This window comes from Triturus cristatus, chromosome 2_1 (genome assembly GCF_964204655.1).
Source record: "Triturus cristatus chromosome 2_1, aTriCri1.1, whole genome shotgun sequence".
Taxonomy (NCBI): domain Eukaryota; kingdom Metazoa; phylum Chordata; class Amphibia; order Caudata; family Salamandridae; genus Triturus; species Triturus cristatus.
In genome coordinates this window covers 580,989,350-581,013,663 of record NC_140581.1, presented here as the reverse complement: position 1 = coordinate 581,013,663, position 24,314 = coordinate 580,989,350, and the positions used below count along the sequence as shown (strand labels likewise).

The following is a 24,314-nucleotide window of genomic DNA, read 5'->3' as shown; positions in this document are numbered from 1 at the left end:
AGCAGCGGGGAAGAGTGCAGACTATGCCAAAACCTGGGCCCCTTTCTTAGCTATTCTCTCCAAGGAATTTAGAGAATTGACCTGCCCCCAATACCTCTGCATCCTCAAATTGGTCCCTGACGACACCACTATCATCCCATAAGAATGCGTATTAATGGTCCATTTTCACTTCCTGATGTGGTGAATCTACCGTAACATCCTGGGTACATGGGCTGACTTCTCCCCTTTTACTGATTGGCCCACTGAGGAGCAGTGGTGGGGGGAGGGTGAGGGTTTTACTTTCTTTTCTTTGTCGTTCTACTTTAGTTTTGTTCTGTTCAGGGTTTAAACTTGGAAGACTACATTGGGCCTACCGCCTCCAGAGGTCGCCATACGGCTCCCGTGGCCTCCTTCCTCTCAATTGATGTGGGCACCAGCCCCTAGCACTGTCCACCGGTTACTATTTTTCTTAAGACGCGGCCGGCTCTGTTGGGTTGTAGGCGGGTTGCTGTGTTTAAACATTTGGACGCCCTATTCTTATCATTGTCTTGAATGCACAGCTGGATTTAACTAGCCGGCCCGCTGGGTGGTAGGCGACTCAATTTTGTTCTCTGCTTAGTATTCTGTCAATAAAACAGAGTTAATACATAAAACGTTAAAAAAAATTACATTGCTAAAGTTCCATCACAAAATCTTTGAATCCCTTCAAAGCACCTAAAATGTAATTTAAAACAAGTGTTAGAGCCTGCAAGTCAAAGAAATAAAGGAAATGTTAAAAATGTTTGAACATCATTTTCCAAAACATGTTTTCTTAAACGAATCCAAAAATCCTCAAAAAAACAAATAACATAGGATGTTATCTTCATATCTGTGAGGAAAAGAAGGAGACATCCCCATCGTCACTCCTAAACATTACAAATATTGACATGTTATGAAAGTACAATCTGATGTACAATCCTAGCTCCAGTTCCACAAACATTGAGCATATATTTTAATGAGGTATAATTTAATATTCCAACTATAGTCCATAACGTATTAGAGAAATGGCAATTATTGGGGTAGTCAGAGTTACTGTTCTAACTCCAGTCCAACAAAACTATGGAACGTGCATAAATTCTTGGTGGTGGTGGCAGAGGTTTCTGTTTTTAAAGACTTAGGGCCTTATGTAGGTAGCCTTACACTTACCACTTCATAAATACCGAATTTTACCGATTCGGTATTTATGAAGTGGTAAATGCTATGTAGGTAATCAGTCGGTAAAAATTACCGATTCGGAATTGGTCGGTAATTAAGAATCGGTATTTACCGATTCGGTAATGGTAACTGGCTTCCCATTGATTCCTATGGGCCAGGAGGCCCATAGGAATCAATGGGAAGCCAGTTACCATTACCGAATCGGTGAATACCGATTCGGTAATGGGGGGAGCACAATCAAGGGTGGCAGGGTGTCACAGTGACACCCTGTTGCACCCCTGATTCCTGCATGTGTGCACATGTGGCACACATACATGCCCTAAGGGCATGTATGTCTGCCACATTGCACACTTCTAAGGGCCAAATAATGCTTTTTCTAAGACATTCGTCATTTACCACCAACTTTTAGTTGGTGGTAAATAACGAATCCACACTACACCCACACACTCCCCCTACATCTCATTTCAGGATTCGGTATTTACCGAATCGGTAAAATTACCGAATCGGTAATTTTACCGATTCGGTAAATTACCGAATCCTGAAATGTCCCCCCTACATACCAACAGCCTGAATACCGGTCGGTAACGGGATTTTTACCGAAAATCGGCCGTTACCGACCGGTATTAGGCTACCTACATATGGCCCTTACTATTATAACTCCAGTCAAGCAAACTCTGGGAAAAGTGAAAATGTGGGGCAGGGTGTTTTATTTACTATTCAAACTCCAGTTTTAACAATCACCTGGGAAAGTGCCTCTATTTGGGAAGTGGAGGTCGGTTGGCAGATTTACTCTTCTATCTGCAGTTCAACAAGGAAAAGTGCAAATATTGTGGGATTGGAGGGTATGATTTACTATTCTAACTCCACTCCAACAAACATTTGTAAATGTGCAGCTACCGTGTGTTGGTAGTTTTCCTATTGTAACACTGGTTCAACAAACATTGGGGAAAGTGCAACTATGGGAAGGGGGATATATTTACTAAATCTAGTCCATCAAACTTTGGGAAGAGTAGTTCTAATGGATGTCAGATTTACTATTCTAACTCCAGTTTTGTAAACATTAGAGAAAGTGCAAATATTGGATTAGGAAGTAAGAATTGTGGGAAAGGGGAAATATTGGGTTTTTTTGGCAGATACAATATTCTAATTATAGCCTAACAAACATTGTGGAAAGTTCATATATTGGTGGGGCACTCATACTTCTTTACTATTCTCATTCCAGTCCAACAAACATTGAGGAAGGTGCATAAGGGGAGGGGCAAGGCCAGATTTCATATTCTTACTCCAATTTCACAAACAGTTTGAAAAGACTGGATGCATGAAATAGGCTAAGGGACTCTGTCAATGTCCTAACTGCAAATAATCAAAATGTAGTCAAATTATGCAAATATTTGTGCAAAGAATATAAAAATATCATCAATAGCATATTTTGTAAATTAATTAATTTATGTTATTTTTTAAATTTAAAAGTATTTATTTCATTTCTAACTATTAAAATATATGTTCATTATAAACCAACATTTTGTTACATACATAAACCTTTATATTTTAATTTTGAAAAATAACAAAAAAAAATTCTTATATTGTAAGTTAAAAACTGCGCCCAATAAATTATTTTAAAGCAACTAAAATTATTTAAACAAATAAACAATACCACTTGCAACCCCAAAATGTGTGTACCGTAATCTTCCCAAAATTCTGAAGGAGAACCAATGCCATAAATATTAATTAATAAACCCTTTCTGATTTTCAATTTATTAAATATAAAGAAATAAACCCCAAAATTGAATATAATTTTATAGTTACTTAATATAGATAATATCAATGTTAATGAATTATTTATATACATTATACATTTTATATTAGTTAACATATAATTAAAATAAAGCACTACACAACCAATTCCTCATAAACCCCATAACCTGAAAAATAACATGATAATATAATTAAAAATATATATTATCAGACATATTTATAATGTATACCTTAATTAAACATGTAAATATTATACTGAATGTAAATTGAATATAACATTATTTTATATTTATAATTATAACATATCCTACTTAATCATCCAATAAATCCTCAGTCTGAAAATAAAATGTTGAAAATGTATAAAATATAAAAATAACAATGTTTTAACATATGGTTATAAAGAACATTCAATAAAAAAGAAACAGCAATATATAACATGGCAATATTATATGCCACAATATTTTAATAAATTATGGTTTGAACATCAATATTATTGACCAAGATTAAAAACCAATATATTTACCTTTTGTATTCTGTCCTACATAATTTTGTCACTGGCATTATATTTGATCACAATACTATCTTGAAACAATATTTTTGAGTCCATACTTAGGTAGTAGTCCCTTAAGCCTTGACCATTCTCTACTCACTGAGACTGAAAAAAGCAGAACAAGAAAAAGGTAGCAGAGAAAAGGTATTAACATTTTGTAGGGGGACTTGTCGTACACACATTTCAATGTAAATAAACATGCCAGTCACAAAATTTGGGCTGCAAATTATTACCAACCTGCAATGATGGGTCTACATGTTTTGGCACATCAGCAGCACATCAGTTGTTTTGTGATGATCTGTACTGAAAAAAAACACCTTTGCTCATAAGCTTCTTAATATTGAGAGCCACCTTTCTTAGAGCGTTTTATAGCATTCATCAGGAATTAACTTTGAGTCTGAAACCTTTTAGATGTTTTCAGTTGATAGTGGCACCGTAATGTCTTAAGAAAAAAAAACAGGTAATAATTTGTCATTTTCATAGCACATAGTTAACTGAAGAGAAAAAGATGAAATGCAATCATTGGTGTGGCACAAAGGCGAAACTAGGACTTCTTCATCAGTATACTCTCCAACTTATTTTTCTACTTGCCTGTTTAGCTGAAAAACAATTAAAGTACTCAGTTTAGGATGAGGCACGAGCCAGCACCCAGGGCTTCCTCAGGCCTACCCTGACTGCCTGCCGCCTTGAAGTCGAGTCTCATGCTGCCAAAGAGGACGAACAAAGTTCAGCCCTGCCAACGCCTACAGTCTTCCAGGGGCACTGGAACTAGTGGTGGAGCAGGTGCTGCTGCACCCCATGGTAACCTGCCGAGGTTTAGCAGGAGAATGGGTAACAAGGTGAGGTTTTTTTTCTTTCTTCATTTGAAAACACTAAATAGCTGCTTGTTACAAATTACATTTAAATCTCTTGGCATATAGATCTATGTTTTGTTTACATTTGTCTTCCAGTAAAGCACAGGCATTGTTAAAGAATTGACACATTGTATTGTAATATTTGTTATCAAGCAGCACATCTCAGCTCAAGGAACAAATACATTTTTGTTGTTGGTTTTTAGCTGTAGTATAAGCATACTGTGCCATCACTAGGGAATCTGCAGCACTTTATAATTATAAATTACATTGGGTGTCAATTTAATATTAACTGTAACTTGAGTGAAACCCATGTTAGGGTTCGAGGAGAAGCTGAAAGATAGTTGCAGTTTCAAACAAAATTCTAACCCTCACAGATGTAAAAAATAACGTGCTGGCTCTTTGTACTGTGTACAAATACTTGAATCAATGATAGACACACAAATTAGATATGCTGTCTTTTTACAATTTATTGTGGCTGGAGCAGATTATTTGAGTAGAGTCTAAAAACGTTGAGGTTCACTAATGCATCGAGACTTATTGTGACCCATTTACACCTTCTCTTTCCCTTATTTTTAGGCATATGTACATCACTAGAGACTATTGTTTTAAATGTTGTAAAGGCGATGTTCCCAAGTTGTAGAAGTTACATGGTTTGTTCATTCACTGCACTCACACAGGACACAGATATTTTTCAACATTTGTATTATTAGCGTGGGCTGACTCCACTGACAAGCACTCCTACTCTGAAAATTGTTCCAAATCTACTGCAGACTTCCACTGCCAAGTAAGAGATTATTGTTGAAGTGTACTCATGTATACTTAAACAGCGTCTGAAGTTTAAACGGACACAGCGATACAATCCCTGCTTGAACTTCACCCCTTTTTCAGTGCATAATAACATGGGAGCTGTGATCGTGACTACAATGGTATAGAGATGTGGATAAAAATAAAAACATATAATTTAATAACTTTACTGGCCTTTCACTTACGGACAACCCATGAATATAGATTTACTTATAGACCCAACTGCCTTTTTTCACCAACATCAAGGTTGTTGCTTTTTCTGATTTATTAACTATTTAGTTAACAGATCCTGATTTGAAAAATGAGGAGCACAAGACCCCAAAAAAATTTAAAATCCTTGAATGAAACATGTTCATTGCTGACTTAACCTCAGCGTGGCTCTTTTCATGAAGCTGTTGTTAAAAACCTCCTAAGCAAGATCTTTGATATCTATGAAACTCAGTCACATGCCAGGGCTACACAGCCAGAGGTGGAGGTGTGTGTATGGTTTAACCCATTCTCTGAAAAACAACACGTTTGATTGTCGTATGCTAGTAGTTTCAGCACTTCTGTCCTGAAGCTTTAGTGTTTTCTCATCCTTTACCAGCTATTTTTTCAGTTCTCCATTTTCTTACATGTTCAGAGATTTCATTTGCTGGTTTTGGAATTCATGATGGGTTACCTGATGACGACTGCATTTCACATATGACTGAGCACAGCCGGTCTTGAGAAGTGCTATCATACTGTGTGGTGCTGATCTTTTGCATGCATGTGCTTGGCCAGTGTGTAACTTTTACTAATATCCTGTTCAGCAGTGCACCTTGAGCAGACCCACTCGAATAATGCGATTCTGCAGCCGCTGCATCTTCCACATTATTTTGTATTTGCCACATATATCACATTATCCGTCATCTGCTGCATGATCTTCAGAGTATAACAAAAAAATATTTCTAGCTCAAACAGATCTAAACTTACTAAGAATACAGCAACATGAATCACCACGCAGAGGAAAGCCCTTCCCAAAGGTGAACTTCTCACTTTTCAGGCGCTTATTCCTGTATTTGGGTGTTAAACTGGTACTAATGAGGTGAAACCTTTGCCTAGGTAGTGTTAAGGTTTATAAAAATGTCAAAATAATGAAGTAATACATCACAAAATGTGCTGCATTATGCCGCATTATTTTCTTTTTATTGCTGCATCATTTAGTCAAACGTGGCAAATAATTTGGTCCTCCCCGCTACATCAACCCAGTGACACTGACTGTGGGCAATAACTGCATGTAAAATATAATTGCAGACACCTTAACTGAAAAATAAATGCACAATAAACTTATCTGTGGGAAATGCATTGTTCTGGGAGGAAAGCTAAATTAGTTAACATGATTACTTCAGATACTTGTGTGTATAACTGGTTGGTGACGTGGGGACTAGTTACGTGTGTGTTTATAGACCTGTGAGGTTCCCGCCTGGGAGACAAAGCACTGTGGCTTGTGTATGGCAGATAAAAAAATGATGGGCTGCAAAGTTTAAGATAGACTGCCAGAAAATTTACTAACAAGTTTACTAAACTTTTTACAAAAGTGCCGCAACCCCAGCACAAAGTGTCGTGTTGTGATTTATTTTCCAACACAAATTCCGATTTTCAATTAAAAGTTGTCTAACATAATACAAAGAAGAGCTACATACTACTTTGCAGCACTGGAACATTCCATGAGTTGTACTTGGGCATTCCCATGCAGCCACCCATGGGTTTTGATGTAATGCCTTATCTACTAAAAAAGAGGAAGACAGGATTTATGCCAAGAATGTATGCGTCATCGAGGCAGGCGTAAAGATTGAGAATTTTTTTTTTTCTCTACACTTTTCAAACTTTGCATGTGTACTGTACTTTACAGTATGCATACAGTGTTAAAAATATTTAACTATGTCACATCATAGTTTTTGTACTGGAAGGATCCCCTTCCTCCTCAAAAACCTATGTGTGACATGACACACAACCTTACACTTTAGTCCAAGGGTGTATGCATTTGCACAAGGCAGCTTAAAGTGCACCAGCATAAGAAGAGACAAAGCCGGCACCATATCTTAGTAGATGTGATGCTGCTCTACTCTCTCCTATTGACACAGCGCAGCAACTTTGGTTGCTTTGCTGCATGGCATCAAAAGTTAGAAATCTGCCTCTTATTGCTTAAGTGGTTACAGTGCTTTCAATGTACTTTTATTTTTTAGTAATACACACTCAGACTGTACTTACTGCCAACCTTTCCAGTACTGGTAGCAACCTTAGAGTACCTCTCCCAAAAAAATAACTAATTGACACCAAGTCACTTCAAATTATTCAATGAATTAAACCCTAAACTGGCTCTAAATAAGCCTACAGATGCTGATTGATCAAGCGTCACCCACACTCTGCTTGTTCTTCATATCTTACTGTACTGAATTTCTGTGAGCATCTTAGAAGTCTTAACCACATTCCTCATTTTTTCAAACTTCTCATGAACTTGGGTACTTTGTGTCTCAGACAGTAGGCTTTTCATGTTTGCATGTACATGTCATGCACACATTTCTTCTTAATTTTGAGAACATGTTACACACGCAAACATACATGTATCTTATTTTTGTGAGCATCTCACATACAAAGCTTCTTGTATCGGTTTCTCTCATGTCCAGTTTTTCACATTTGTAAAGCATCTCTCTCCAACACACACACACACTGTGCATCTCCTGTTTGTGAGTATCTTACGCACAAAGCTTATTTCATATGTTTCTCATACGGCTATCATATTTGTCTGCGGCTTCAGATATTCAGTTTTGTGATCATTCTACGCTTCAACACTGCTACATGTCATTCATCTGCACTAATTCTTTCTGCAGATCATACAGTAAAAGTTTAACATTTTTTGTTGTGCTTTATAGTTTGTGCTGCATTGAGTGAATACTCCACTTCCATCCACAAGAAAGCAAGCAATGCACGTCAACTGTCTGTGGTAGCATCCTCACGCCCACTTCATGCTGTGCAATGCTAAAGCAAATTGGAACAGAGGAATATGTTGAAAATATGATTGCGCATGGCCACACAGTTTGTCAACAGGGAGGCTGGGAATAATAATATTTTTCCTGGTTCCACAGGGCACACAGTACTATGGTTATGAAAGAGGTGGCTCTGATGAAAATGTCCAGGGAATGCCTCGGTGGAAAATGCAACTGTTGGGAGACATTCCATGATTTTAATGCAGTGTTTACTACAGCATACATGTAGGAAATGACCATCTTTTGTGTGGTGGATCCCCAGATTTCTTCCTTCACTGTTTTTGCTGGCTGTAGAACTCTGTGCACCTTACTGGTTTTAAAAGTGGTAAAGTGCATGTGCTCCCTATTTAAACATGGTTAAATTGAAAATCTCCTAATTGGCATATTTAACTTACGTATACATTCCTAGTATATTGTACAAGGTGTAACGAGGGTCTGTAAGTTAAATGTCACTAGTGAACTGCAGCACCTATTGTGCATGCACTACAGTGACAGTGTAAACATGGATTCAAACCTACCATTAGCCTGACTCTAGCAGTGTAAAAACTGAAAATCGTCCTGTCAAAGTAAACACATCTAATAGGGCAAAACCGCTCTTTTAAATATTAATTTCACCTCTATGTCGGCCTTGTTGCCCACAAGGCAGAGTGCATGGTATTTAAAAGTAGGATGTTGGACCTGGCCCTCTCTGCAGAGTTACCCTAAAATGTTTTCCCTTTTTCCCTCCACTTTTGGCTGAATTTGTTTTTGTTGACCTTAGATATCTTTGCACTTTACCAATGCTGACCAGTGCTAAAGTGTTTGTGCTCACTCTCCTAAAATATGTATTTTTTTATTTTACTTATAAGTCCCATGTAAAGTGGTATACCATATACCCAGAGCCTGTAAATTAAATGCTGCTAGTGGGTTTGCAGCACTTATTGTGCCACCCACTTATGAAGCACCTTAAAACATGTCCCAGGCCCAACACTGCAGCCTGAATGCAGTTTTAAACTGCCAATTAGACTTGGCAATGTAAACCCCTTGCAAAGCCATAAACTCCCCCTTTATTGTATATAAGTCCCCTTAAGGTAGCCTTAGGTACAGGTGCCCTAGGTACATGACAGGGTGCATTGCAGTTAAAAGGTTGGCAATATACTTTTAAGTTTTACATGTCCTGGTAGTGAAAAAATCCTTAATTTGTCTTTCACTACTGTGAGGACTACCTGTCCCATACAATAACATTGGGTTGCATTATTACATTTAGTAAGTGCTAACTTTTGATTGGGACCAGATGTCCAGTGTTAGACTTGGCTATTTTTGGCGTGTTTTCCCTGAGTTTTTGCTTTCTGGCCTCCCGGTTTTTCGGGTGTAGTGTTTCTGAGCACGTTTCTCACTGCTGATCAGTGGAAAAGTGCAAGTGCTTCTGTCGTAAATTGTGCTATGAACTGATGTTTCCATGATTGGATATTTGATTTACTTGTTAGTCCCTAGTAAAGTGCACTGAGTGTGCCAGGGCCTGTAAATCAAATGCTACTAGTGGGCCTGCAACATTGCGTGTGCCACCCACGTGAGTAGCCCTGAAAAGGTAACTCAGACCTGCCATTGCAGAGTCTGCACGCAGTTTGTAACTGCCAGGTCGACTTGGCCAGTGCACACACTTGCCAGTCCCTAAATCTTCCCTTATCTACATGTTAGTAACCCCTAAGGTAGGCCCAAGGTATCCCTGTGGGCAGGGTGCAGCGTATGTGAAAGGTAGGACATACCCTGATGTGTGTGGCATGTCCTGATGGTGAATGACAGCCCATTTAGTTTTTCACTATTGCAAGGCTACCTGTTCCCCATAGGACAGAATAGGAAGTTTGTTTATAACATCTTATAAACATAACTGGCCCTGGGAACTAGGTAGGAAAATAAAGTTTAGTATGCACGAACTGAGAATCTAAAGATGCATCTTTTAGTGAAGGTGATTTTTACATTCTGTGTTTGAAAATAGCACTTTTAGAAAGTAGTTTTCTTGCTCAGTCATCCCTTGTGCCTCTATTGGAATGTGGATTGCCTGTCTGGGTTTTGGATGACAGAAGGCTGGGGAGCAGGAGTGGCTCCAGATAGTCTAGGTGGGTCAGGAAAGGGCTGAATAGACCTGGGCAGCAATAGGGGAAGGGGAAAGAGATTTCCTTTCCCTCAAAGGGCCTGGTCTGCCTCTGACAATGCCGTCTCCACCTCCTGCCAGGATATTACACCAGAGAAGGTGGAACTAGTTGTGGCTGGGCACAGACACTCTCTGCCTAAGAGGTCAAAGGATTTTGGGATATCAATATTGGGGCCCAGACCCCTGAACATTAGGACTCTTTTGGATCAAGAAGACTGCCAAAAAGAAGAGCTGGAGAAGTTGTGAGGAGGAACTACCACTTTGCTGTGTGCTTTGCTGTGTTGGCCTACAGTGGCTGCTTCTGTCTTGGGCACTGAAAGGACTGGACAGAACTTTCTGCAATCTACTTTTGTGAGTTTCTCCACAGGCTTGAGGTAGAGCTTGCACCCTGTTCAAGAAGTCTCAGGAACTGCAAAGACTTCAAGCTCTTCTGCCCTCAGCACTGGGGACTGTGTGTTTTGTGCTGCAACAGAAGAAAAGCAACCCGACGACGTCTACGACGCTGCTGCCGACTTTGTGTCCTGAAGGCACCGCAGAGGGCACCGCCGCAATGCCACACCGTCACCCTGGTCTCACCGACAATGCCTGCTGATGCCACCATCGAGCCGCTGCTCGCACCGCGATCTGTGGGCACCACACTCCGCACTGCCTTGCTTCACGGCGACGCCTTGGTATCACCGACGATGCCGCTCCACGCCGAAATCAACGCCACTGCTTGCACCATGGTTCGAGGGCACCACTCGTAAACTTACACAACGCACAACCCTCATCCCGCACTGCAGCCTTGGCCTGCTGGCGCCATCGACTCCAGTTCATCAGCTGACGACAGCGCTTCAGCAATGACGACGACGCTGCTTGCACCGTGACCTGCCAGCACTGTGACAAGCACCGCCTACATCTCGCACCGCGACCCTGGTCTCACCGACGGCGCCATCTGACGCCACCACCGAGCCGCTGCTCGCACTGCGACCTGAGGGAACCGGACGCCGCACCGCTGCACTTTGCACTGCAGCACGTGACACCTGCCGATGCCAGCGCTCCTGGCTCCAACACAGAGGAGATCGACCTGCAACGCGTGTGACTTCAAGGGCCCCGACGACTCCTGCACCGACCTCCAGAACTGACGCCTGCGGATGCCGTGTTTTTGGAAGCTCCACGAGAGGTTGCCGACGCCCTGCATTTCTGAAAGGTACTGTTTGCGGGTCTTCCCGACACAGTAGCTGGCCCGCGACGCCACGGTCAGCCAGAACTGTTTGTTCACGACACCGTGATAGCCCCGGACGGCGCTATCAACATCAATGAACTGTTTTTATAGCGGATTTTGATCACTGTTGATTTTTAAGTATTGTATTGTGTATTTTTATCGTTTTTGGTCTTGTCTGAAGTATATAAAAATATTGGATATTTTTCTAAACTGGTGTGGTGTCCTTTTGTAGTGCTTACACTGTATTACTGTTGGTTATGTGCAAATGCTTTTCACACTGCCTCTAAGATAACCCTGACTGCTCGTGCCAAGCTACCGAGGGGGTGAGCAGGGGGTATTTTAGGAGTGTAACTCCCTTATCCTGAATAGGAAGAAGCGTCCCTATCTTGACAAAGGTGCAAGCCCTTGTCAACTAGAGACCCCCATTTCTAACATTCATTTATTGTTTGATATGTATGAAATTGTAATTAAAAGTCCTCTTTAATGGTAAAGTCGTATTTGTAATTACAATTTTGAAATTGCCACTTTTAGAATGTTGGCATATTCCTGTCCTTAGCCCTTTTTTGCCTGCAGCCTGTCTTGGGTCACATGACTGTCTGTAACTGACAGTTAGACTTTGTAAATTTCTCCCAGACGACGGTCACACAATAGAGGGATTAGGTGTGCTTGCATGGGTCAGCTGCTGACAGGATGGGGCGGAGCTGAGCACAGCACCACTTGCAACTGAATAGGGTGTGCTTTGCCTTCATACAAAGGACCTATCAGTTCCACATTGTCATTGCAGCTAGCTTGAAGCCAGGGCAGGGGAGTCAAGAAATTCTGTGCACTTCAAAGAACCTTTCTCAATGTTTCTCCTAACTTTCAGAGGAAGGGCACCAGGATAGAAAAATAAGACAATCCGACCCACTCTCCATTTCATTTTTTAGGACCTGTGGAACGACTCTCAGAGGACTGCCTGCTGTGCACTCTGCAAGACTGCTTTGCAGTACCTTGAAAGACTGCTTTGGTGCCTGGAGCCTGCATTGAACCCTCAGAGGCGAGCCCTGCTGTTGAGCCCTGCATCTTCACCTGACCCGGAACTACCAGAGTGACTCCAAGGGCTAGTTTGCTGGCCTCTTGTTCAGAGCCACAGGGACACAAAAGGCTCCCACCATCTTGAACCTGCACCTGGAGTCAGCCTGAGTTAGTACTGAACCCCCAAGTGCTGTCCCAATAGTTATGGACCCTTAGTTGTAGCATTAAAGGTGCACAGATGGGCAAATCCCAAAACTGAGGACTTAAAACATTGTTGGCCAAAAGCTGCTCTGAGAACCAGGAGGAGACCAGGACCAACCTACTTGACTATCTGCTCGAGGTGCATCACTGGTCGGATTGACTTTGCGTCTTCTCCCACTGTGTCCTTGTCCGCAGCAGCAAATCCTGTCAGTGATCCTTTGCCAAACGGGTATCTGAGCCATTTGAACTGTCTCCTGCTAAAGCCTTCTGCCTCAACCCACTGGGGTTTCACAACTTCTATGAAAACGACTATATTCAAACATAAAAATCTTCACTGCGGCTTCAATCCAAGACTCCATGACGATGATGCTCTCTCCTCGGACACCCCGTGAAGCCTTGCCCCACTGAACTTTACCTTCTCAGAAAATGTTTCTCAAGTTTCTTCTAAGTCTGAAGGTAAGTGCTGACTGGGCCCAATCCACTTCTTGTATCCGAACTGTGCCCCATCGCAGTTAGCCATATTTTTTTACTATGACCCGGTCTTGCATGACTAGATGTTTACGGTTGGTGCTTTAATCTTTTAGGCACTAGTTTTTACTAAAAACTTTCAAAATTCATAACTCTGGTTCAACTGATTAGATTTTTGTTGTTTTGGTGTCAATACTTTATGAAACTTTACTTTATTTTTTTAAATTGGCGTGGGATTTTCTTGTGTAGTGTTTTGATTTCATTACTGTTTGTGTGCTGCCTAAATACTTTACACATTGCCTCTAAGTTAAGCCTGCCTCCTTTTTGTGCCAAGCTACCCAGGGTTAAGCACATGTTAATTTATTGACTTTTTGTGTTTCACCCTGCAAAGGATTGTGGCTGTTGCTTGACCAGGGCACAAATCCCAGTCAACCAACAACCAAATTTCACATCTAGGACATGTAGAAATCTAATGCTAACAAGTACACACAGTGATTAGCACCTACAAGGTATTTCCACTGTGGCAGACCTAGCTGTCCTATGTTGAAAATCAGAATACAGATTTAATTCCTAATACTGTATGTCATGAATGGGACTAACTAGAAAAACAATTAAACAGTTAGTTTAAATAATTATTATAGTTCCAATTCAGTGGTGATGTCAGATTGTTTGAAAATCTTAAGAAAAAGTAACTTTTAGAAATTAATCTTTTCCCTGCCTGAAGTTCCTGTAGGCTAATCTAAATTTGCTTTCCAACTCCCCCCAGCCAGTGATATGCATTTTAATAGTTGTGAATGAGGTGTGAAATTCCTCCCAGGAGCTACACATTAGGTCATCAACTGTGATTACTTCAGGTGCACTTCAAAGAGTGAAAAGAGGATGTCAAGACAAATCTTGCATATCCATTGCTTGGTTGCTGGAAAACTCTGCTTTTGTCCTACCAGAATGTTGTCACTGGGTTTTACATATAACACTTTGGGTGCACTTCAAAGGGTGAAAACTGGAAGTCATGACAATTCTTGTGTATAAACTCTCTGGTTGCTTGAAACCCCTGCTTCTGTCCCACCAGATTTCTGTCTTTGGCTTGGAGGTACAGTGGCTGCCTGCAGGGTCGGACTGGGAACCCAAAGCTGCCGTGGCAATTTTGCTGGACCGGCCCCCACCCCGGAGGGGGGAACAAAACCGGCCACAGCACGCTGCTTTTGCCACTTGGGGCCGATATTGCAGCATCATTGCAAAACTGTCGCCAGGTACCAAACCGGTCCCGCCGCTCCAAAACTGGCCCCCAGCCTCCCAGGCAAATGCCTGATGCCCGCTATGGCCAGCCCAGCCTTGGCTGCCTGATACTGGATTTTAGTGTTAGAGATGGTACCCCATTGTTTAGAACATACCCAGGAGTCATTCCAATCAGCTAGCTCATGCCAAGCATAAATGTTGCACCTTCAGTCACCATCTTCAGAACACTTCTGAAATTGAGGAAGAAAAGAAAAGGACTGGACCTGCTATCTGTGACCTGAGCGGAGCCAAGAAGGACTGGGCCAATGGCCCTATTGTACCCAGGACAAAGAGGTGGACTTCAGAAGCCATAAGACGAACCTCCTGTTCAAGCCACATGGATCCAACAACCCACAGGAGTTCTTCACTGCAACTGCCCAGGCTGACCAGTGGCAACTAGACTGGACCTTTCTGTTGGCCTCTATCTTACACCCTGTGAGTCTCCAAATGCCTCCCCTGAGGTATTAGGAGGCTTTAGAAATCTACTGCTGCGGGGAATTGGGACTCGAAGGACCAAAGTCATGAGGTAAAATCTTTGATCTGGACAAACCTGGTTGATGCATCCAACCAAGCTACTTCCTGGTCCATTTCAAATTGCACCTAGGGCCGATCTACCATGACCCTCGACTATCATTGGTGCTTTGACTTTGAACCTTATGGAGCTATTTTTAGGTAAGTAGTTTCTAATTAGTCTATTTGCATTATGTGGTTTAGGAATGTCTCTAAGAATATTTTGTTTATTTTTCTCCTCCACTCATTGTTTGCTTGGTGCATGAAGATGCAAGGTTCATGTTTTTCACATATTTTCCAACTAATTTGGAGATTGTAAAAAAACAAATAAAGAATACTTGCAAACTGTGATTACAATGCCAGCCTTTATCATTATTTCACTTTTTCATGTCAGAATGTTGTGATTCATATATTCTATAGGAGCTTGAGGTTCGTAGACCACAGGCACTTGGTATATGGTCAAAGGAGAGTCCTCAAGCCTCTCCCTGTTGCCCCCAGAAACTTACTGCCTCCTACGCCCCTGTGCCAAGTCCCCTTCTGTGGAGCAAGATTAGCAATATGAGCCTCGACCCAGATTTTCTAGGTCTGATCAACACATCCAATCACTCTTAGTGGCCAAAAGTAAACTATAATGGTGGAATTACTAAAACAGAATCTTTCTCTGTGGGCATGACCTTAGGCAGGAATGTGACCTGGCGTGCCTTCTCTTTAATCTTCATATTTTGGACTTCCTAGTGGCCATGATAACTGTTAGTGCAGCTTCCCATGAAGTAGAAAATAGACTCAGCCCAATTTTTAAACCCAGTCAGAAGTCTGGTCAAAGGTTCGATTCTGGCTGGTGTGTTTAACAAGCATCAAAACACATGAGCATCACACTCAGAAGGAAATAAAAGGACAGTAGTGGGCAGTTTCCACCTCATAACCCCTCCCCCCTTGGCCATTCTGAAAACCATGGGGGTTGTCATCTGAGGAGTTAAAACACCTCATGAGGCCGCATTGCAATGTATGCAATGGACCAGCCCCAGCGGGTGGCATAAGCAAGGGAAGTTTCAGTTCAATATAAAAGGAACACCTCTCAGCCTTCCTCAGCCTCAGGTAAGGGGGTGAGGGATAGTGTCTTCTCCCTATGTTTAGGTGGCTCTCTAGCGTCCACTAGCCACCTGTGCCCCTTTGAAAACACAAATGCTCCATTAGGCTGGCTAGTGAGCTGTGGTGCAACCTCCATGTGGGCATACTGGTTCACAAACAAAGTACAGAAGAATTACTCCAAACAACAACAGATAGTCCTCAGTGAAATTCCATGATAGGCAGCTAATGGGGAAAAACAGCAAAAGGTGCAAAGTCTATTCAGAGGGGAATAGCAAACTAATAACTGCTGTTCGAGTACAAATAATCCCTTGAGAAGCCGGGATAACACCCGGCAGGAGTTAAGAGTTCATCAGCCCACCCTTACTGGCGGAGCATCGTCATCTGAAACTCTAGGGAATAGAAGTCTAAGCTCACAATCGCAGGCCAAAAGGTTCTGCTGAGTGCTAAGCCTTATTATTCCCAGGAGAAAATACTCCTGCCAGGGGTTAAACCCAAAACCTAAAAACTGTAGTGCAGTGCTCTAGTGTAGATGTGAATTTAAAAATGAATACTCAGGCAAAAAATATGTTTATTAGGGATTACCTAAGTTTCATGTCTAAAAAAAACTATAGTCTTAAACAAAGATAGACTATTTCCTGGCTCAATTATGAAATGGTCGACATGTTTCAGCCGAGATGGTCACTTGACCCGGCTTTCTTCAGGACCAATAATATGATGGATATAGAAAAATTACTACTACAGGACAAATATATATATTTTTAAGTGCAATGTGTAACACAGAAAACATATAATCAAAATATGAACATCAGATAAGACAGTGGCAATGGCCACCCTACCATACAAGCAAACTCGTGCTTGGACGAAAAAAGTTAAGTCTTCTTTCCCAGCTTTGCGTGGGAGGACTGCCTCACCTCACCCGGCTGACCTCCCAGAGGCCAGTCTGAAGTACCGACGGAGAGAGCGGTGCCTCCATCTCCGAGCAGTCAGCCGGGTGAGGTGAGGCAGTCCTCCCACGCAAAGCTGGGAAAGAAGACTTAACTTTTTTCGTCCAAGCACGAGTTTGCTTGTATGGTAGGGTGGCTATTGCCACTGTCTTATCTGACGTTCATATTTTGATTATATGTTTTCTGTGTTACACATTGCACTTAAAAATATATATATTTGTCCTGTAGTAGCAATTTTTCTATATCCATCATATTATTGGTCCTGAAGAAAGCCGGGTCAAGTGACCATCTCGGCTGAACCATGTCGACCATTTCATAATTGAGCCAGGAAATAGTCTATCTTTGTTTAAGACTATAGTTTTTTTAGACATGAAACTTAGGTAATCCCTAATAAACATATTTTTTGCCTGAGTATTCATTTTTAAATTCACATCTACACTAGAGCACTGCACTACAGTTTTTAGGTTTTGGGTTTAATCCCTTGCAGTAGTATTTTCTCCTGGGAATAATAAGGCTTAGCACTCAGCAGAACCTTTTGGCCTGCGATTGTGAGCTTAGACTTCTATTCCCTAGAGTTTCAGATGACGATGCTCTGCTAGTAAGGGTGGGCTGATGAACTCTTAACTCCTGCCGGGTGTTATCCCGGCTTCTCAAGGGATTATTTGTACTCACTTACACAGCAGTTATTAGTTTGCTATTCCCCTCTTTATAGACTTTGCACCTTTTGTTAGTTTTTTGCGTATTGATCTGAGGGCTTTGGAGGTGTAGTAGTCTTTAAACTAAATGTCCCTCTTGACCCCTTCTTAAATTGAGATTTTTGGTGACAAACGTCAAAAACCTTGCTTCACTCGAACAAGACTATGGGCAGGCAGGGGTGGCAGGGGTGGCAGAAGGCAATTGTTGCTTCCTGAAGATCGCATGTTGCCAGATGGATGAACTATTTCTGGGATCCGCATCTAGCGGGCGAAAATGGTGGGTAAAGTCGCAACACGGGAAGATGTCCACTGTGGGAAGAAGGACAGCGCTCTACCTACCCTGCACAGGTCAACTCACATGGGACAACCTACATTTTTGCTTCCCAAAGTGGTGGGAAGGAAGTCACAGCCTACACGATCTGCTCTAATTGGCTAGTCAGAAAACAAATGCCAATTGATTGGTTGAAAAGTGGACAATGAAAACTGCTGAAACAACTTGATATTTTCTGTCTCATAACCAATCAGATATTGCCCCTAAGCCATTCAGACTGGCAGCTGCACGTGCTGGATGGCTGGAGGTACATGTAATGTTATGTAATGTATACTTATAAAGCGCACTATCACCCCACGGAGGGTGTACTTTGGTGTTCTTCGAGCCTTGCACTGGACGGGACTGCGAGGACCAGCAGCCCGGTTTCACTCACAGCTGTGTCCTCTTCCCTGTGACTCCGCCCTGAGCTTGCCTGCTGCATATTACTGCTCACGGCCCCCGCTTCGCGGGTGCCCTTCGTAGCGGAGGGTGTACTTTGGTGTTCTTCGAGCCTTGCACTGGACGGGACTGCGAGGACCAGCAACCCGGTTTCACTCACAGCTGTGTCCTCTTCCCTGTGACTCTGCCCTGAGCTTGCCTGCTGCATACTACTGCTCACGGCCCCCGCTTCGCGGGAGCCGTTCGTAGCGGAGGGTGTACTTTGGTGTTCTTCGAGCCTTGCACTGGACGGGACTGCGAGGACCAGCAGCCCGGTTTCACTCACAGCTGTGTCCTCTTCCCTGTGACTCCGCCCTGAGCTTGCCTGCTGCATATTACTGCTCACGGCCCCCGCTTCGTGGGTGCCGTTCGTAGCGGAGGGTGTACTTTGGTGTTCTTCGAGCCTTGCACTGGACGGGACTGCGAGGACTAGCAGCCCGGTTTCACTCACAGCTGTGTCCTCTTCCCTGTGACTCCGCCTACTGGCAACAGGTCTTATACCAACCTTTTTCCCGCTTCGCGGGACGCGCGCGGGCGCGCGCCGGGCGAAGCCCGGGCCAAGGGCGGGCCCGTTTTAGCCCGTTCGAGACCGGTAGAGACTGGACCGGGCTACTTCTCTTTGGTTGTGGTTCTCCCATTTGTGCCCTTTTGTCTATTATCTTGTGAATTTTGGGCTATTGTACATAGTAATTCTACTACCGTTTATATTGTTATATAAGTGCATTATACTCATAGGAATGGCAGTGCGGGAGCTGAGAAACAAAACCATTATCCCCAGGAGTCAGCTCACAGGTACCCTGGATCATTTCATCACCAGGGCTAACTCTGTGATAGACCAGGGGATAATCCTGATGGAGCGACGTGTATCCCAAGACCTTGCTCTGGCTAAACGTTCGTCATTGGGACATATCGCCAACGTATGCACCCCGGATCGTGCTGGCTCCCAGGGTTCACTACTAGTCCCAGCCATCGTGCACACTCCGCCCCCAATTCTTGAACAGATTCATTCCCCATTACTGGCCCCCCCCTCAGTATCTGAGGTTCCCCCGACTGTAGAAACTGTTAAAGTGGTGGTTCCTTTATCGAAGTCCCCTACAAAACAAACCCAGAATAATACTAAGGGGAACAATGCTAAAAGAAAGCGTGCTGTAACAACTGTGGCTGGCGGGAAAAAATCGAAACGCGTTAGAGCCCATGCTGACAAGGATATAATAATTGTGGATAAGGGGGGTTGTGTCCAGGACCTCCAGGCCTTGCAGGGATTGTGCCCCCTGAATGATCCGGTTACTGGCCATAGCACCGGGGCGGTGTCTTGCCCCGTGCCAACCACCACTGTGACTCTAGATTTCATCATGGAAAAAATGGGTGACTTATTCAGGGCTTGGACTGATTGAGGAAAGAATGGGCTGTATTGAAAAAAGGCTCACGCAAATGGACCAAGATATACGAGGCTCCTTGCTTAAAACCAATTCTAATGCGCCTGAGCAGGGAAGTACTGTAATCACCTCTAGATCTGATGGGGCGCCAGTACATAAACCCCCTTTTATCGCCGTGGATGCCACTGCTCATCACAATAACATACTTCCACCGAGAACCCATGAGTCCTGTGAAACCCCTCTTGCTAATTTGACCAAGCATACACTGCTTGATATAGGAATACCAAATGAGAATGGCCAAACTCCGCTTGCTGCAGATACTAGGGAGGTTTGTAGACTTGATTTACCACCGGAGACCAGTCAGTATGTTGTGGTTTTAACTGGCATACCCGTTCTAAGTAAATCGGACAAGGAACCGTACAGGTCGTTAAGAAATAAGGTGAAACATTGGTTAAACCTCAATAGACCACTACCCCCACATATTACTAGTGAAATACTGATGGTGCGAAGGATTCCCTGGGTGGGTCCATCTCCCAAAACAATCGCAGGTGACTGCGTTTTGGTAAATTTCAGGGATCCTCGCACCGTTGAGTATATTTGCAATTGGAACCAAAATAGCACTGGGTCAACTATTAGGTCATATCCCCTATCTTTCTTTTACCCCCCAGGTAATTTGCACGAACGAAATGTTGGGTGGACTTCAGTGCCATACCGTCGTGGGCCTAGGGCAGAGAAGAGCATGCATGGTCAGTCATCTGTCCATACATACCCAACCCTACAGAATAGATTTAGTGCTTTGGACGCAATAGATTGACTGCACTGTAGCAAGACAAATTCTGGAACAAGAACTCTACAGGGTCATAGAGATAGCCCAGGTGGAGTGGCACAGATGCTCAAACAGGATCCTCCAAGTCCCCAGATAGACTCACATATACCAATAGGGGAACTTACACTGGAAACAGGTACCGAAGATCTAGATAGCTTAGCATTACCTCATGAAATACTTTCTTCCCAGCTGAATTCTGTGGAAGGTGCTGAACTGGGTAGCCCGCCTCTTCCAAAGATAAAGAAAATGACCATATTGTCCTGGAATGTCGCGTGCTTGTTAAATAAGTTAAATTGCACAGAGTGGGGATTTTTGGTGGACCACAAGGACATTTGTCTCTTTCAGGAGACTTGGGCCAGGGAGGAACATCCCAGAAAGGGTTTTGCAACTTTTTACATCCCTGCTAGGTGGGCTGGCAGAGGGCGACCGTCAGGTGGTCTTGCAATTTGGGTAGCCACCCATTTGGGCTGCACAGCAGAGATCAAGTCCACGCACTCTCCAGACCTTCAGTGTATAATTCTTAATTGGCCTAACGGTTATAAAATGGCCATCGTGAATGTGTATTCTCGCTCGGTCGGCTTGAACAGGGACTCGCCGACTATAACTAAATTATCACACTTTATTAGCTCACTTCCTGGCAATTGTCGCCTTCTGGTGGCAGGTGACGTCAATTGCCAGTTTGAGCCGTTATCGGGAATGAGTGAGGGTGCCCTTATGGCCGAGGACGGCCACTGGGGGATTCCACCATGTCAATCACCATGCTTAAAACTCTGGTCTCCTCTAGCGGTTCAGATTATGGCGTTCACACTAAATAATTCCCTAAGGGCCTGTAATGGGCGTACCCAGTCTGATAGCCCTTCAGTGTGTACCTTTAATAGGAAAGGGCAGGAATCGCAGATAGACTAAATCCTAGTGGAGGCAAGCATGTGGTCCAAGCTTCTTGATTTTAGAGTTATTCCAAGGGCCGACAGTGACCACAATGCTCTTTGCCTGGATATGGTGTTCCCTGGCCCGAATACAACTCCTATTCCAGAAATGGAAGATTTGGGGGAAGGAACGTTAGTTTTATCTAATAACAGGCGAAGGGTAAAATGGGGCAAAATAGTAGATTCACCACAAAAACTAGCAAAAATGTATGACTTGGTCTACCCACGACTCATAGAGGTAGACAGCCTGATTAGCCAACCCAAGTCTACAGGATATAATGAGAAATTGGGTTCTATTCATGCAGATTTAGTCACTGGGCTAGGAGATGTTTTTAATCCCCTGGCACCTAAAAGGAAGAATAAGTCTCCTGTAATAGCCTGGTATAACTCTGCATGTAGAAAAGCCAAGACTGAGCTGATTCTTGCAATCAAGTCTGATATCGGGAAAAATAAAATACATCATCTTAGACTGCGCTACAAAGAGGTGATGGCACATGCAAAGAGAGAATGAGACTGGGACAGGTAGCAAAATCTAACACGGGCTCTGGAATTAAGAGATGCACGCAGCTTCTGGTCCATAATAAATACAGGGTCAGGGAACCCCAAACCTGCAGAAGATCCAAACATTGATGCCTCGATCTGGGAGTCCCACTTCAAGGCTCTCTACTGCGAAGAACCTTGCTCACAAACTCCCATTGATATAAAAGTCTTAAATGCACAACACGAACCTTTACAGTTTACGCTGGGCGAAGTGCACAAAGTGATAGGGAGACTTGCGAGGGGCAAGGCCCCAGGTTTAGATTGACTGCCTGGGGATTTATTTAAGCATGAACCCGAGATCTGGGCTCCTTATTTACTTATTCTCTTTGATGCAATTTCTAGGGGTATGGAGATTCCCTGTACATGGCTGGGAGCGGAGATAGTCCCAATTTTTAAAAAGGGTTCTCCCCTGCTCCCAGCCAACTACAGGCCAATAAGTCTGATTGATGTCCCACAAAAACATTTTGCACGCCTGGTATTGGACCATCTTTTGGATTGGATAGAGGATAACAAGGTTCTAAGTCCATTACAAGCGGGGTTCAGGAGGAACACATCTACCATGGACCAAGTCTTTCGCCTTATTCTCCTTTATTGGAAAACGGCAAAGATAGAGGGTGGCAGCCTCTACATGGTTTTTGTGGACCTCAGGACCGCGTTCGATTTAGTCCCAAGGAAGAAACTGTGGCTGGTTCTTCAGGAGTTGGGTGTTCCATCACAAATCTTGCATACATTAATTAGGCTCCATGATGGGAACTTTGCTCAGGTCAGATGCGGAAGGAATGGGACATTGTCATCTAGGTTCCCGATTGGCAGAGGGGTGAGACAGGGTTGTGTCTTGGCACCAACCCTGTTTTGCCTTTGTGTCAATGGTGTAATCTCGCATCTTGACAGTGTCCCCAATAATGACGCACCAAGGTTGGGGGGCAGGCGGGTACCGGCAATCATGTTTGCTGATGACACCCTCCTGCTCTCCAAATCCCCTATGGGGATACAGCGGATATTGGATGGATTTGGGGAGTTTTGCAGCTCTAGGGGTCTCGAGATAAACGCTGACAAAACCAAGTTCATGATATTTAATCCCACGGCTCACAAACGCTTAAACCCGATCCTGGGGCCTGTAAGGTTGGAAAGGGTTAACACGTTTCAGTATCTCGGGGTAACACTACATGAAAACCTTTCTTGGGGTCCACAACAAGCAAAATCCCGCTTAAAGTTGTCCCAACTGGTGGGTGGTATCCTGAAGGCTTAAATTCATCCACATTTAAGCCAATAAGTCCAGCTCTGGAGATTTACAAGACTCAAGCCAGGGCTGCAGCACTATATGGTGGAGAGTTGTGGGGTTACTCTGCCTGTCCCGATCTCTCTAAATTGGAATCCAATTATGTTAGACGGCTATTGTCACTCCCACAAAGTACTCCACTCTTTCCGCTAAGACTAGATCTGGGTCTCCTACCCATAGGAGATGAATTAGCATTGAAACCACCCAGGTTCTGGCACAGGTTATGGACCACTGCGGAACTGTCATGCAATAGACAGGAGCTAAAGGAGGTATTGAGTCGTTGTAATCCAGATAAAATACCTTGGTTGGCTTTTGTTAAACGAGAATTCCTACGTCTGGGTTGGCGTGAAATGTGGAGTGACCCAGAGAGGGGATGTTTAGAGTTATCCCGCAGGACCCTGGCAGGCCTCTTTAAGGAGAAGAGCCTGAATTTGGCGCTATGCACTCCTAATGGTGGTACTCTCACTGTATCCTTTTTGGCTTTTAAAAGTTCCTACAAATTTGAGGATTTTATGGATATTGTTTTTCCAATTCTAGCAAGAAAACCTTTTATTCAATGGAGATATGGTACTCTCCCTCTTAAAGTTTTTACTAGCAAATGGTCAACTGCAACAGACACGCTCTGCCCAGGCTGTAATTGCAGTACGGAAGATGAAATGCATGTGCTTTTCTTCTGTCCTGCCTATAGCAAGCATAGGAAGTACTGGCTGATCCCTCTATGTAGAAACCTAGGCTTCAGAAACTGCATACAATCATTTAGAATTCTAAAGACCAGTACCTCGAATTCTGTTGTGTTTGCAGTAAGCAAGTGTTTGACAGCCTTGTGGATGAGAAGACGAAAACGAATGCCTAGTTAACGTAAACTAGAGAATTGCATTAATATGGATGCTACTTTTGATTTGTAACTTGCAATCCTACGGACCGTTTTAATGAGAGTTTATACC

The 24,314-nt window shown here is 43.2% G+C and overlaps 1 long non-coding RNA gene across 1 annotated transcript in view; it reads left to right on the top strand.

Annotated features, from left to right (window-relative positions):
* The window catches only part of LOC146865647 (uncharacterized), a 62,645-nt gene that overhangs the window by 3,743 nt on the left and 34,588 nt on the right, over nt 1-24,314 (top strand). The window contains exons 2-3 of the long non-coding RNA XR_014976673.1: nt 4,078-4,317; nt 12,406-13,150. This is a non-coding gene — a long non-coding RNA (uncharacterized LOC146865647). The remainder of the gene's footprint in view (nt 1-4,077; nt 4,318-12,405; nt 13,151-24,314) is intronic.